This window comes from Ochotona princeps, chromosome 7 (genome assembly GCF_030435755.1).
Source record: "Ochotona princeps isolate mOchPri1 chromosome 7, mOchPri1.hap1, whole genome shotgun sequence".
In the NCBI taxonomy this organism is placed as follows: domain Eukaryota; kingdom Metazoa; phylum Chordata; class Mammalia; order Lagomorpha; family Ochotonidae; genus Ochotona; species Ochotona princeps.
The window spans coordinates 45,453,543-45,466,982 of record NC_080838.1 but is presented as its reverse complement, the minus strand read 5'-3'; the positions used below and the strand labels follow the sequence as shown (position 1 = coordinate 45,466,982).

At 38.2% G+C, this 13,440-nt stretch overlaps 1 protein-coding gene across 4 annotated transcripts in view; it reads left to right on the top strand.

Moving 5' to 3' along the window:
• Window positions 1-13,440, top strand: part of NFKB1 (nuclear factor kappa B subunit 1) — a 115,070-nt gene that overhangs the window by 39,886 nt on the left and 61,744 nt on the right. The window lies entirely within an intron of this gene.

Below are 13,440 nucleotides of genomic sequence, written 5' to 3'. Positions count from 1 at the left end.
TGGGCAAAAGGTTGTCTTACGGTTCTCATGAGGTGTCCATGCCTCTCAGAATATAAGATATTTTGGCCACAATATTTTTGTTATTTTGTTCTTGTAAAGAAATAAAACTCATTAGCAGGCCCTTAAGAAAACTGTCAAGTAAAGAAGTTGTTCTTTGGTTTTCCAGCCTTGCATTTGGTTATCGTGTCATGCTTCTTGGCCTAGGCCCATCAAGGTTCTTATCTTTGTTCTAGAGTGGCAGACCAAATACTGATTTGATGCCATTCATTACCCTCAAAGTGAAATTCATTCATATTATACAGTATGGGTCATACCAATCACATTTGCCTTTTTTTTTAAGTTGGCTATTTTTTTAAGCTATAGTTATGTAGTAAGAGGTTTTTCTCCCGTTAAAGATAATTAGGCAGGTGGATGAGCTGTCTCCAGTCCACAGAAGCAGAGCACAGCATAGGACCTCACGTCCTTCAGAACATGAATGAGGAAGGATGAGCAATAAAGAAGTACTAAGTATTGACCAAGTACTTGACATGTAGTCTTTTAATCTTCATAACAACTTCAGTAAGTAAGAAGTGCAGAGAAGAGTTCACTTCACGTTCTCATAGGACTAGGGGCTCAATCAGCAGCACACTTGCTGCACGTTGGAGGTGCAGAGGGCAGAGCCTAGGCAGGCGGTGGTGAGTTAAAGCACTGAGAACTCAAATTGAACACTACAAGGGGATAAGAGACCCAGGGGCACACGTACCTGGGTGTCTGGAGTCAGACACAGCACCTGCCTTCTCAGTACACAGGCCTGTGTGTCATGCATGTAAGTGTTGTATTTATTTATGAGAAGCATATGAATTATAAATAGTACCGATTGTGGTATGTTCATGAACTATTCATTGCTACTATTCTCATGTTTTGTGGGTAAGGAGCAATTCTTGATACTAAAAAAATCATAGAATTAACTTTTTAAAAGTTATTGACTCATAAAAAACATTGTATATACAGTTATGCTTTGTCTTCATACACCCTTTGCATGTGGTGATTGCTTGTAGTGTGCCTAACAGAGTACTTCAGAAATGAAACGGCATACTAAGTGCTGTATGCTCTTGTCGAATCAAGAATTTAATGTTCAGCAGGGAATACAGATATGCAAACAGTAATTAATCCAGTCTAAGTATAAATGGAAGATTAATCATTATTAAATGTCAGCTACAGCTAAAGCATTTATGTTTTATTCACTAATTCCAGATTATATTCATTAAGCATATATTCAAGGCATAGGAAAAAGAGCTTAAATAATACTAACAAGCTATTCTCATACCTTTAGCCTGACATTAACTGTGAGTTTAAGTGGCTCATACTTAGAGATTAATTCTAGAACATGGGCTCCTGAACCCACAGAGCTCTGCATGTTTCTTTCATTATCTGAGAAGAATCTCATTTAGCTGATGTCTTTTCTGTTTCTTAATTACATAAAAAATTTCAGTGATGTAACAGAGCATGGTCCATCACATAGATTTGATAGATACTAGTATTTTTCCTGATTTACACTGACCTATGTGTTTCTCGTAAATAAATCGTAATTAGAATTGCAACCACACCTGCCTGTCACATTGTCCTCTTTCCTTGTCTGTCAGGAAGCCACTATTCTGCATGCTCATTCTCTGAGGTGGAGTTCTGTTTTTACTGCACAAGTAAGCATTCCTATATGATGCCCTCTTTCAGAAAGTGAAATTTCACTAGCTTCAATTCAATATTTTGGTTATATGACTGTTTCAGACCCAATAAGGGCTAAAGCACCATGAACCTTGCAAGGTTCACACATTGATTCTTCAGAATTCCCATTACCATCAAGATAAAATATTCATTTACATTGTGGAGTATGTATATGCTAGCAGACAATCCAGGGAAAGAAAATATGCAAATCAGTTCATGTTGTGTCCTTCTAAGGAAAACTTCCTGTTCTTATGCATTAATAATCTATTGGTGCTGTCCTGTAAAAGTTCCCTTTAAAGTTTCTTGTCATAATTTCGTCATGGAGCTCTTGGTGGAAGAAGCTGGCAGAAAAGCAAAGGAATCTTCCTCTAGGGCAACCCAAGCCTGTCCATGCCTGTTGTTGACTCAGCAAGGAGTGCCAGGGAAGACTCACTGCCTTCTTTTTCCCGAAAGTCATGCATGCATTAAAAAAAAATTTTTTTTAAAGCTGCCTTCCTCTGCACAGAGGTGGACCGGGCCCAAGAGGAGAAGCCTCGTGGAGCCTCAGGCACCCTCACTGGCTGTTTAAGTGGCCAGCAGACGCCACTTTCCCTTCCTGAGTGGCAGGATGCCATCTGCTCAGCAGGTTCTATGTAAAGCAGAAATCAATGGCAGTGCCTTAGAGTCTAAAGCAAAAGGAGCTCACCAGTTACTGGTCTGATTTTCTCTTTAGTTAGTATTTTAGAAATGTCAGGGGTTTGTAAGACAGCTGGTACAGGTGCATCTGTTTTGAATCAAATGTTGTCCAAAAACTATGTCTCACTTAGGTGTCCTGTACCATGAGTTTTATATAGAGCAGAAGGCATTTGTTGAAATGCTTATATCAACAATAACTTTTTGTTGTATGCTATCCACAACTGGTTTAAAAAAAATGGCTCTACTCTTCCTACCTCGTACTTTAAAATAATAAATGTGTAGTTTCTGTGAAGGTCCAGTGACAGAACCGACTGGTCTGCTGTGGCATTTGATTAGATCTCATATCTTTACAGAGCCTGCCCTTCCTTTGTATAGACTTGTCTGAATGAGGAAATTTGCCATTTAAGTATCTAGTTGGAATACTGATTTTGAGTAATTTCATCTTAATTACTGAAAAGAACGGGGGAGAATATCATTGATAATCAGTGGAGTATGAATACAGAACCCAATTCATGGCATCTGTTAATATTTCCTTTGGGACCATAAGCTATACACTGTGCTAAGATCCATGTCCCCAATATGCATTTTATCCTGTAGTCTATAAGAAGAAAATTGCTCATTGAAGAGATGGGCTTCATTTTGTTGGGTCCATGGATCCTCTTGTTGATTGCATAGAGTCCTTGGATTTCTGGATTTATCTGCAGAATGTTTTGTGTGTGTGTGTGTCTGCACACGCACATTTTTTGCAACTTTTCATCAGATTTTCAAAGGGAAAAGAACGTAGTTAAAAGCCATTGCTGTAGGGTATAGGTCACTTCGGCTTTTTGACAACAGCTAATTAAAACACTGGTCTCTGTAGTGTTGTCTTAATCTTTTTTCTCTCTTTGTGTTTCTTAAATATTATTTACACGTGACTAGAAATGCTTCCTATTGCTAAATACATAACCAAGGACAGCCTCCCTTCAGTTTGCAGAAGGTGAGAGCAGGTATGGCACAAATGTAACAGCCAGGAAAGACACATAGGCTTCACTTCTTTCTCTATCTTTTCTATCCACGTGCTAATTAAACATGAATCTAACCATTAGAGGTTGAAGCCAAAAATGGTTAAGACAACTCATTCAACAAATATTCATTTTGCACTGTTGTCAAGTACTGTTGTTGACAAGCAGATAGAACTTTCTCCTATTTGTAAGTAAAATTTAGTGCCCAGATAATTTCTCTTTCAAGTAGTTCTAAAGTTTTCCATTTGGCCCCCCAGAATGAAATACTACCTTGCCAAATACTTATTAAAATGCCCTCTGAATCTTCTGCGTATTAGCAAAATTACCATTATAAACTGGAGAAAGCTGCTCATTAGAGGAAACTTAGCTTAGATCATAAGTGTCAAATATGACCCACAGAAACTGTTAAGGCCATCATGGGCTTCTTTAGTCTACCAGAAGTCTGACTTTTGCATTTTGTTTTTGTTGGTTCTGCTTGGTGGCTTTCATGTGTTGCCCATTTCCATTTTTCTCACCTTGACACTTCCCTAAATACATTATTAATCCTACAGCCAGTTTTCAACCTGAAGCAAACCTCAGATGGCTTCTTCTAAGCCCAGGGTTTCAGTCTGAAGACCTCGATGTTGCAGCTCTTCCTTCTCTGGGAATCCTGGTTTTATAAAATCACGTACTACCGATTGTTTTGGTAAGATGAGTACACAGAGGCACTGTAACCCTAAAATATCTGCCACAGCTTGCCCTTAGACTAGTTGTTAGTCCTTCTACAAATCTAAAAGGGAAGTTTTAAGTCTTGTTGCAGCTTCCACCTCTTCTCCATGCACGCCAGGTAGAACCCTGGGACAAATCCTGCAACATACCTGATAACTCAAAGAGCTCTCATGGAAGTGGACTAGAAGGTGCATGCAGATTTCAAATGTGCTTGTAACCTTTAGACCCCATTCACTGAACAGATGATCATAATAGTTTCCTTTGCTTTTGTGTATCATCTGATGTGATCATCACAGTAACTCTGTCAGATAGATTCTATGATCGCCCTTTTACTTAAAAAAAATTGAAGGTGGAGAAGGATAAAAACAAAACCCAAAACAATTGACTCTGGTTCTCACAGTCTGTAGAAGATGGAGCCCAGGATTTCAGTTCAGGCAGTGTGAAAGAAGAGCACACACTGTAACCATCATGGGATAGTACCATTTACCATGGTGTGAAGGATCCCTCTTCACTCACAGGTGTCTGAACCCAATGGTTCTGGATCATAGGTGTGCATCAAAGTCACCCCCAAAATGTTGTAACGACAGAAATGCCTGGAGCCCATTACAAATAATGCATCATCTGACCATGCTGGCTGGGATTCTGTGTCAGTTCTGCGATAATTCCCAATGACTTGTGTCATTATGCAGTGATAGCATGTGGCAACCAGTGGTTGAATAAATCAAGGTATAAACATGGAATAGAATGATATGACTGGATTTTTAAAAATTGGTAGAGCTTTCTGTATGACATGGAAAACTATTTAACTGATGTAAAGAAAAAAGTGTTCTAATTTTTTTCTTGCTGGTTATAGGTATTAATCCCTTTTTGTAAAGGCTAGGGTGTAGTATGTGGGTGAATTGGTTGAAACTTGATTCCAGTTTGAGTAATAGGAAATTGGGCTGAAAGAAAAATATGTGGGGCAAACTCAGCTACAATTTCCATCATGTTTATTTGAAGATAAAAGAAATAAAAACTAGTCTGAGGAATCTGTAGGAGATAACAGTGTGCTTCTCAAGCCTTATTATTCATGAAAAAAATCTAAGACTTATTAAAAATGTCAGTTTTCTTCCATTTCCAAAGTGTGGTAACAGAGTACATAATCCTACTACTGCGAAACACCTAGAAATGTATCCAGAACAAAAATGAAACGAACATTTCCTTTAGTGGACAGTTGAACTTGTAAGAAAGCATGAAAATTACTCAGGAGCTGTGAGACAAAAGGATTATGCAAAGGAAAAAATAGATCTAAACACAATGGGATACAGGTGTTCCTTGAAGTGACGGCTTACTCTAGGAATATTTTTGCTGAAGTTGAGAAGCTTGGTTGTTAAGAGCTTCTCAGACACCAAGGAAAAACTTGATCTGTGATATGGGGAGAGCTGCAGTTGCCCACTTAAGTTAGAATCCTGAAACGTAAGACATAGAGGAGACATAGAAGTGGCCTAGGTTCTAGGAAATCAAAAGGTGTACTACCTTTCCTGAAAACCAAGCCTGATGTATTCAGCAGTTCAAGTTTAGACTCCCATTCAAGGAATCTGGGAAACCCCCAAGTCTAGAGTTACTATGTGGTTCCAGATTGGTGACACCTTCGAAGCATAGCGGAAACCAACCATGGGTAGCTTTAACAAATATGAACAGAAATTATTAAACACATTAGTTAGTAAGCCAGGATGATTGATGTCAGGGCTAGGCACAATAGTGATTTCTAGTTTTTCTAGTTATAAGCAGTGCTATTTAATTTCACTAAGCCTCATTTAGCCTTCTCTTCAAAATTGAAATAATACATTCTTCTAGGATATGTGTATAAATTGAACTGTTCAATGCATGACATATAATAAATGCCTAAAAAATAGTTTCTTCTACTTTCATATACTCAGATATACAAATGCAGATGTTGAATGGCAACTTGGTTGATTGGTTTAATGATTCATGGAGCCACACAAAAGTTGAACCAATCACTAAGTTATTTCAACGCAGGCTTTCTAATCAGTCCTGCTTCCATAGTTATTTGAGTCCTTCTCATACTGTTGAGATGGGAGACTGAAATTGGAGATGCTTATATCAAGAGTTGCCTTTTAGTTGTAACATATGATATCATGATGGATACAGGAATCCAGAACGGAATTTATCAAATTTTTGTTAAGGTGCTTGGCACCGTGCTTACGCTAATTTGCATGAGTATTGTGTAGCTTTCCTAGGAATGCCACAATAAGTTACAACAAGCTTTGTGGTTTAAAACAACAGAAATTTAGTCTTTTTCAGTTCTATAAGCTCAGAGTTCAAGGCCAATGTGTCTTGGGCCATGTTTCCTCTGAAAGCTATAGAGAGAATGCCTACCCTGCCCTTTCTTAATGTCTGGTGAATACTGGAAATCCTTCACAGTTTTTAGCCTATAGCTGCAACAGTCCTATTCCTGCCTCTGACCGTAAGGGATTTTTTTTTTCTTCTATGTCTCTGTTTAAAATCTCTTTTTCCTTTCTTTTGTATAGACATCACTCATTATTTTCAGCACCCACTGCTATCCAGTATGGCCTTATAATTCGTTGTATCTGCAATGATCCTGTTTTAAAATCAGGCCAGATTCTGAGGTGAACTTGTGTTTTGTAGGGCACTATTTGACCCACTGCAAGTGCATTAATAGTATCGAACGGATCAGTTATTTGTCCTGAGCATGTGGAGAAATGACTGTTTTAGCCATGTGGCACACCCAGAAATCTGCATGTGTTCGTGGTGTTTCTTATGTTACATTTTTATGTAACTAGAGAGTAGTAAGAAAAAATCAAGTTAGATGGATTTTCTAGTGTTTCAGTAATTTAAGAAGGAAATTCCTAAGGACATGCACATGATGCAGCTGTTAACGCCACTGGTTGTGTCTCCCATGCCTTGTGTCACAGTGCCTGGTTTGAGTCCCAGCTATTTCACGTCCCATCCAGCTTCCTGCTCATGCACACACTAGAAGGTAGCAGGCCATGGTTCGGACTTGGGTGCTTGCCAGACATGTGGCAGATCTAAATTCAGTTTCAAACTCCTGACTTCAGCCTGTCCCGGCTCTGACTGTGAGCCTGTGGCGGGGTGAATCGACAGAAGGATGATTCACTGTGTGTGTGTGTGTCTCTCTCTCTCTCTCAATCTGCTTTTCCAATGAAATTTAAAAAAAAAGAAAGAAAGAAACTCCAAACATCTTTCCTCATTGAGTAAATAATGGGTACAGTCATAAAGGTTTAAATGCTAGATCTTCAGGAGCAAAAAACATTATTAATTTGTACTGTTTACAATATTTTTGCTATGAATGCTTTTACCAATTCCAGGTCTCTAATGTGCAGTCAAGCTGGCATGAATGTTTTCTGAAAATTTTAACAGTCAACTCCAATGTCAAACCAACTCAACAAACCACTACAAAGCTTCATAAAGAAATATGAAATCCCATCCTATATATTAAACCCCATGAGTAACTGATCAAGAGAGATAATAAATTGTCATATATAAGACTATTTACTCATGTGTTACATGACTGAACCACCCAAGACTGCAGGATCTGAGTAAATAACATTAAGTTGCTAAAGTGGAGACACCTGTTACATGGTAGTGCCCTAGAGCTGTGGTTTCGTGGGCAGAATCCTGTACTTGAAAGCAAAAGTGAAGTCTTCCTCCAGATTATGCCAGATCATGTCATCATCATTAAGATATTTATCTCTTCAAGCTTTACTTTCTTCATTTTTAAAATGAAAAATATCCACCTTGTAAAAAACAAGTGTCAGAACAATGAGGTAGTTTATATAAATCACCTAGCATAGTCCCTGACACATGTATAGCATTCAATATTTATTTGGGACATGTTTAGTTTTTAATCTTAAAAAAATCTTGAAAAAGCCTGTTATAATATGATAGTTCCATGAGGACAAGGCTTTTTATCTGATTTTTTGCTGTATCTCCACCTAAAATATTTAATGGATAGTAGATGGCCAGTAATTATTTGTATTAATAGTAATAACATCTGGTAGAATCATTTTCCCAAAGGAAGCACTACTATGATCGAGGTAAATCTAAATAGTAGGTTGAGTCTTCAGCCAGGCAACCTGCATTGCTCCTCTCCAACTGTTACTACATCTTGTTCTTCCCAATCTGCTGGCCTGCCTTTCCTTTTCCTTCCCAAGTTTAACTGACTAGCAGTCTGAAGACTAAGGTTCTAGTCCCAGCTCAGACCCTGCACTTCAGATGTCTCACCAGACTTTTCCAGATGGAAACAGTCTGTCCTGCCTACTTAACTCAAGGCATTGGAATTTCCCAATGGCAAAATGAGGCTTAAACACAACTAAAACCAACTTAAACAGATTTATTTAAAATTTTTAATTTAAATTCCAAAGGAAGCAATAACTGAATTCAGATTCCGCTTTAATAGTCTGCCTGGCTCTCACTCACTCTCCCTCCAGCTTTGACTTCTCTTGGTGGACCCTGCATCTCCATCTCTAAACTAACCCCAACAGCAACTCCAGGCTTCTTCTGTTAAGGTACCAAGCTCTACAGTAAGATCCACTTTCTAGGAAAAATGAAATCTAAGTGTAGGAGGTCCCAGACTACAGGTCTTTAGGTCCTGTAGCTGGATACGAAGCGGGGCTGCCGGGATTAGAACCGGGGCCCACATGGGATCCCGGCACTTCAAGGCAAAGACTTTAGCCACTAGGCTATCATGCCGGGCCCCAGGATTTGTTTTTTTGTTTTTTTGTTTTTTTGATTAGCTTTAAATATCACTTCAGGAATAGACATTTGGGCACAGCCATTGAGAGACTGATTAGAACAGTCATATCCCAACTCATTGCAATAGAGTCTCAGTTCTCCTTCAGCTCCAGCTTATTTCTAACCCACACCCTGGGAGACAGTGATTGTTCATGTACTTGGGTCCCTGACACCCACATAGGAGATCCATACTGAGTGCTCAGCGCCTGGATTTGTCTTAGCCTAGCCCTGGATATTGCCAGCATTTGGGGAGTGAGTGAACCAACAGATGAGAAATCTCTGTTCCTCCACTCCCTCTGTTCCTCACTGTCTTGCTGTCACTCTCCATGCTCTTGCTCCCATTCTCCTACTTCATCTTTACTTCTCTCTCATTTATAAAAAAAAAAAAAAAAAAGTAATGCTAGGCAATGTTTGTGTGTTGGAGAGTTGCAGAACTAAGGGAGAAGCTTACTTGAAGTCACTACTGAGCAGATGTCTGTTCTTGCTCTATTTGAGAGACTAATGATAGCACCTGATAAGTGTACTTCTGAAAGTTGAGAGTACTGATCTGGGCATACATCTCAAATACCCTCAAGAGAATGAGTCACACCAAATAGCCTTCAGTGTAATCATTGATAGAGTTTCTAGAAGAACTGAGTCAGAGATGCTAGATACCACTGTGTGGGATTGACAGTATCCCTGGTTCTAGTAATGTCAAATTAGAGGATGTTGAATGAATCCTTAGGAATTTTATCAATTTTGTGGGTGACATGACATGATCAATAACAGATAACATAAATGCAAATTAATCACATAAACCTAGAACAAAGTAGTGATATTTAAAAGATAGCTATATTCAAAAACAAATTACCGCAAGTACAAGGATGGTGAAAGATGATAATAGCTTCAACATATGCCAAGAAATCTTGGAGTTTCAATTATTGAGTAGCCCAGCAATGTGATGTAACAGCCCAACAAATAATTAATTCTCCATAGGACACAATAATAGAAGTATGATGTGTAAGACTAAGGAGATGGTGGGCTGTGTTGAAGGCCACACCATCTGCACTGCTGGGACCCACATCAATAGAGAGGTAGAAAGCACCTTGAGTGTGTTAAGAGCAGAGTAGAAGGCTTTCCTCACATGAGAGTAGTTACTGAACCTGAGGATTTTTGTAACCTGGAAGAGTTGGCTGCCTACAAACATTTGAAATGGCTATCATGGGAAAGAAGGATATGACATGCTCTGTGTATCATACAGACATGGAAATAAGGAAATGGGAGTGGAAGACTTCCAAGTGGTGGTAGTTTCTACTGGAAGAGCTGTTGGAGCTAGAATGTAGACCTCAGGATGGAGGGAGTTTAATACCACCACACTGGAGCAAAAATAAGTTCAAAGACTGCAGGTCAAGACAGCTAACTTGTGTTAAGATCCAGTACAATCAGTAGATATTCTCCCACTCCTTTCCTCCCACCCACGCCTACCTGTCTCCCTTGAATTTTATTTAATAAACCATAATTTCATAATAAGAGATAAGATTTGGTTAAAGGGCATATTTGGTTTTCGTACAAATCCCCCAAATGAGTAGCTTACAACTCATGTCATTCAAACCTAAACTATATAACTTACTTCATACTCTCTGTGTTTTAGTCTACTTATATAGGCTAAAGAACATGAAGGTATGTTAAACAGTGCTTTTGCAAGTTTAGAGTACATGAAGTGTCATGTTTCCATATTGCTGGCTGATGCTAACCTGGAATGTGTTAAACATCTGGTGCTTCTCCCTTCCTGCTTTTATTCACATCATAGTAACAGATAGTACAATATTTGGTTAACCTCAGTCTGACACTTACATTGAGTTTTCTCTTTTGTCATACTAGTGTCTGGGGTGTAACATGACCAGTAAAGTAGCACCAAGAAATTAGACAAAGAAAATTTCCCAGTTCTGCTCACTTGTAATTCTCCTTATTTAGTAGGGGTTTTCCACAGGAAATCACAGAAGAATAGTTGAAATGTTTTTTATCTCATGTACTTTCCTTCTGAAGAAAAGAACAGTTAATTGTCTTCTTCCCAAAATGAACCAAAATTCTTGTACAAGGCAGCTGTATTTACCATAGTACAAACTAAATTCAGCAGAGAACGATGTTTCTAAGTTCTTTGAATCATTAAGAGCCTAATTGCTTTTCTACCCAAAGGGTTTGAGTGTACATGATACAATAAGTTTCCTCAGCAAATAAAAAAAAAAATCATGATGGTGATTATATGCCTGAAAAAATGTGATGATATTTAATCCTACAAAAATCTGTATATCACATAATCAGTGATACGCGTAATCATCTCAAATCAAGTTTGGATCAAAAAGGCTGTTTTGAGAAACTTTAAAGTACTCCAAAGAATATTAGGAATCTGTGTTAATAACTTCCATTTTCAAAGTATAAGTAAATGAGAAGCTTAAAAATTTTGTTTTGGGCATTCTTCAATTATACATAACATGTGTTACAACTCCTATAATTACTTGTGTTATTTATACGTATTTTTAACTTTTTAGACAAAAAATATTCATTCTGCCTTCTTTGATGATCCTCTCTCTCCCTTGTGGGTAATTGAAGCATTTCTAACATAGCCCCAGGACAGGTAGTTCTTTTATTATCAGGGTAGAACCCTCATTGGATTTAGTGAGAACAAATGCTTTGGGTACTTAGTCTCAGTTTTAATGACAAAAGTTGAAATCTTTGCCTAACATAAAGGTTTTTCTTTGTCTCTAAATTTTGATTTTCCATGCTACCAGAGGTCCCATTGCAACAGGTAATTTATTGTTGATATGTGTGTTCGCTCAGTTTGTAATTGTGATGCAGTGTATTTGAAATGTCCACATTTTAAAATTAAGTTTATCTGTAAGGTTCCTTCCAACTCAGAAATTCTGTGATATTAAACCTTTTTTTTTGTATTATAAATGTGATCTTTGGCTGTTGTCCTGTGTGTCTATGAATCATAGAATTTTAGAGCTGGAAGACACATTAGACATTTGTGATTCTACAAATGCCTAAGATTAAGAGCCAAATGAAGTTAAGTAACTTAAGAACATAGCAACAACTAGTTATTAGGATTCTGGCCGCCTTCTTAAGTTCTGAAAATTTGTCAGGTGTTTTCATCTGAAAACCTGTATTCCTCACAGCAGGTTCCTAGGTGAATAAATAAAAAGCTAGAATATTTTTGAAAAAGGTGAACCTAATATGGCACATTCAGAAAAAAGGCACTCCTGAGACATGTGTTTAGTATGATGGAGAACCTTTTTTCCTTTTACACCCCAAATGGAAATTTTAAACATTCTCAAAACTGGAGAACTTTGAGGTAGTTATGTAAGGTGAAATTTTTTTCACCCTCTTTGTACTGTGCTATTGTACCTGTTATTTTCTCTAAACCTGGTATAATACTTGAAAATACACTACAACTTTTGGTGGCTTAAAGTAAAACATTTTATACCCATTTAGGTATGAAATCATAGAAATCCTGATTTCACATTTCTAAAATGTTTTTCAGTGACTTAGAAGCACAAACTGACAGTGAGAATTGGGACCGTATTCTGGAGGGAATGTGACGAAGGGTCTAAAAGATGCTGACACGGAAAACCCACCTCCTGCAGCTGCCCTGGCAAAGCTTAGCTGGCCGTGAATGTGAGATGAGCTATCCGGATCACACAAGGCCTGCAGCCAAGGTGGTGCTTCTCCTCCCAGTCTCACTTCTGCTTTACCTAGAACCAGTCCTGGATGCTTGTTTCCCACTCAGTATACCACCTGGGCCAAGGCCCAGCCCATCTCAGAGCTGAATTCTGCCTGAGAGTTGAATTTGTAAAAATGAATGATGTTTTTCGCATCTCTGCAGCTTGTCTGTCACTAACTGAAAGTTATTTTTACAAATGAAAAAGCCTAAAGGAATACAGGGATTCAAAACATAATCCTCTTAGAAATGGGAATCATGCCAAGGCTAGGTGTTCCTAACTGTGATTTCATGCCAAGGGTTTAGCAAACTCACTAGTTACTTGGCTCTGCTTGCTAACCTTTGCTAAGACTTTTCAGAAATTCCTCGGGGATCCCTCAGAGATAAATTAGTGGGCAAATCTCATTACAGACAGCAGCCCTCCAGACCTAAAGAGACACAACCTGGCAGATCCCCTATTGCAGGCAAGTCTTTCTTCTTTGGGTAGCCTGGAGTTAGTCATATACTCATTCATTCTGTTTTGTTTCTTTTACAAATATCAATTAAGTGGGCGCTGGTTTTGTGCCGGGGGCTTGGAGAATATGTTGATCCTTAAAGAGGAAGCCATTAGTGTGATAGAGGAACTAAGATACATCTTTAGTCATTTGAAATATGGGAATATGATGTTTGTTTTAGTCACTACTATGTACTTAGTTCCTGTGGCTACCGTGGATAAATGACCAAATAAGATATTTTTGAATGGAAGGATAAATTATCTCATAGTTCTACAGCAAAAGTTAACTTCTCAGAATTGGCTAGTTGGGATGATTAATTGTAGGATTTTAGGAAATCCAGTATTTGAGCTGGAGCTTGAAGGAAAAATAATAATTGAAAGCATAGCTG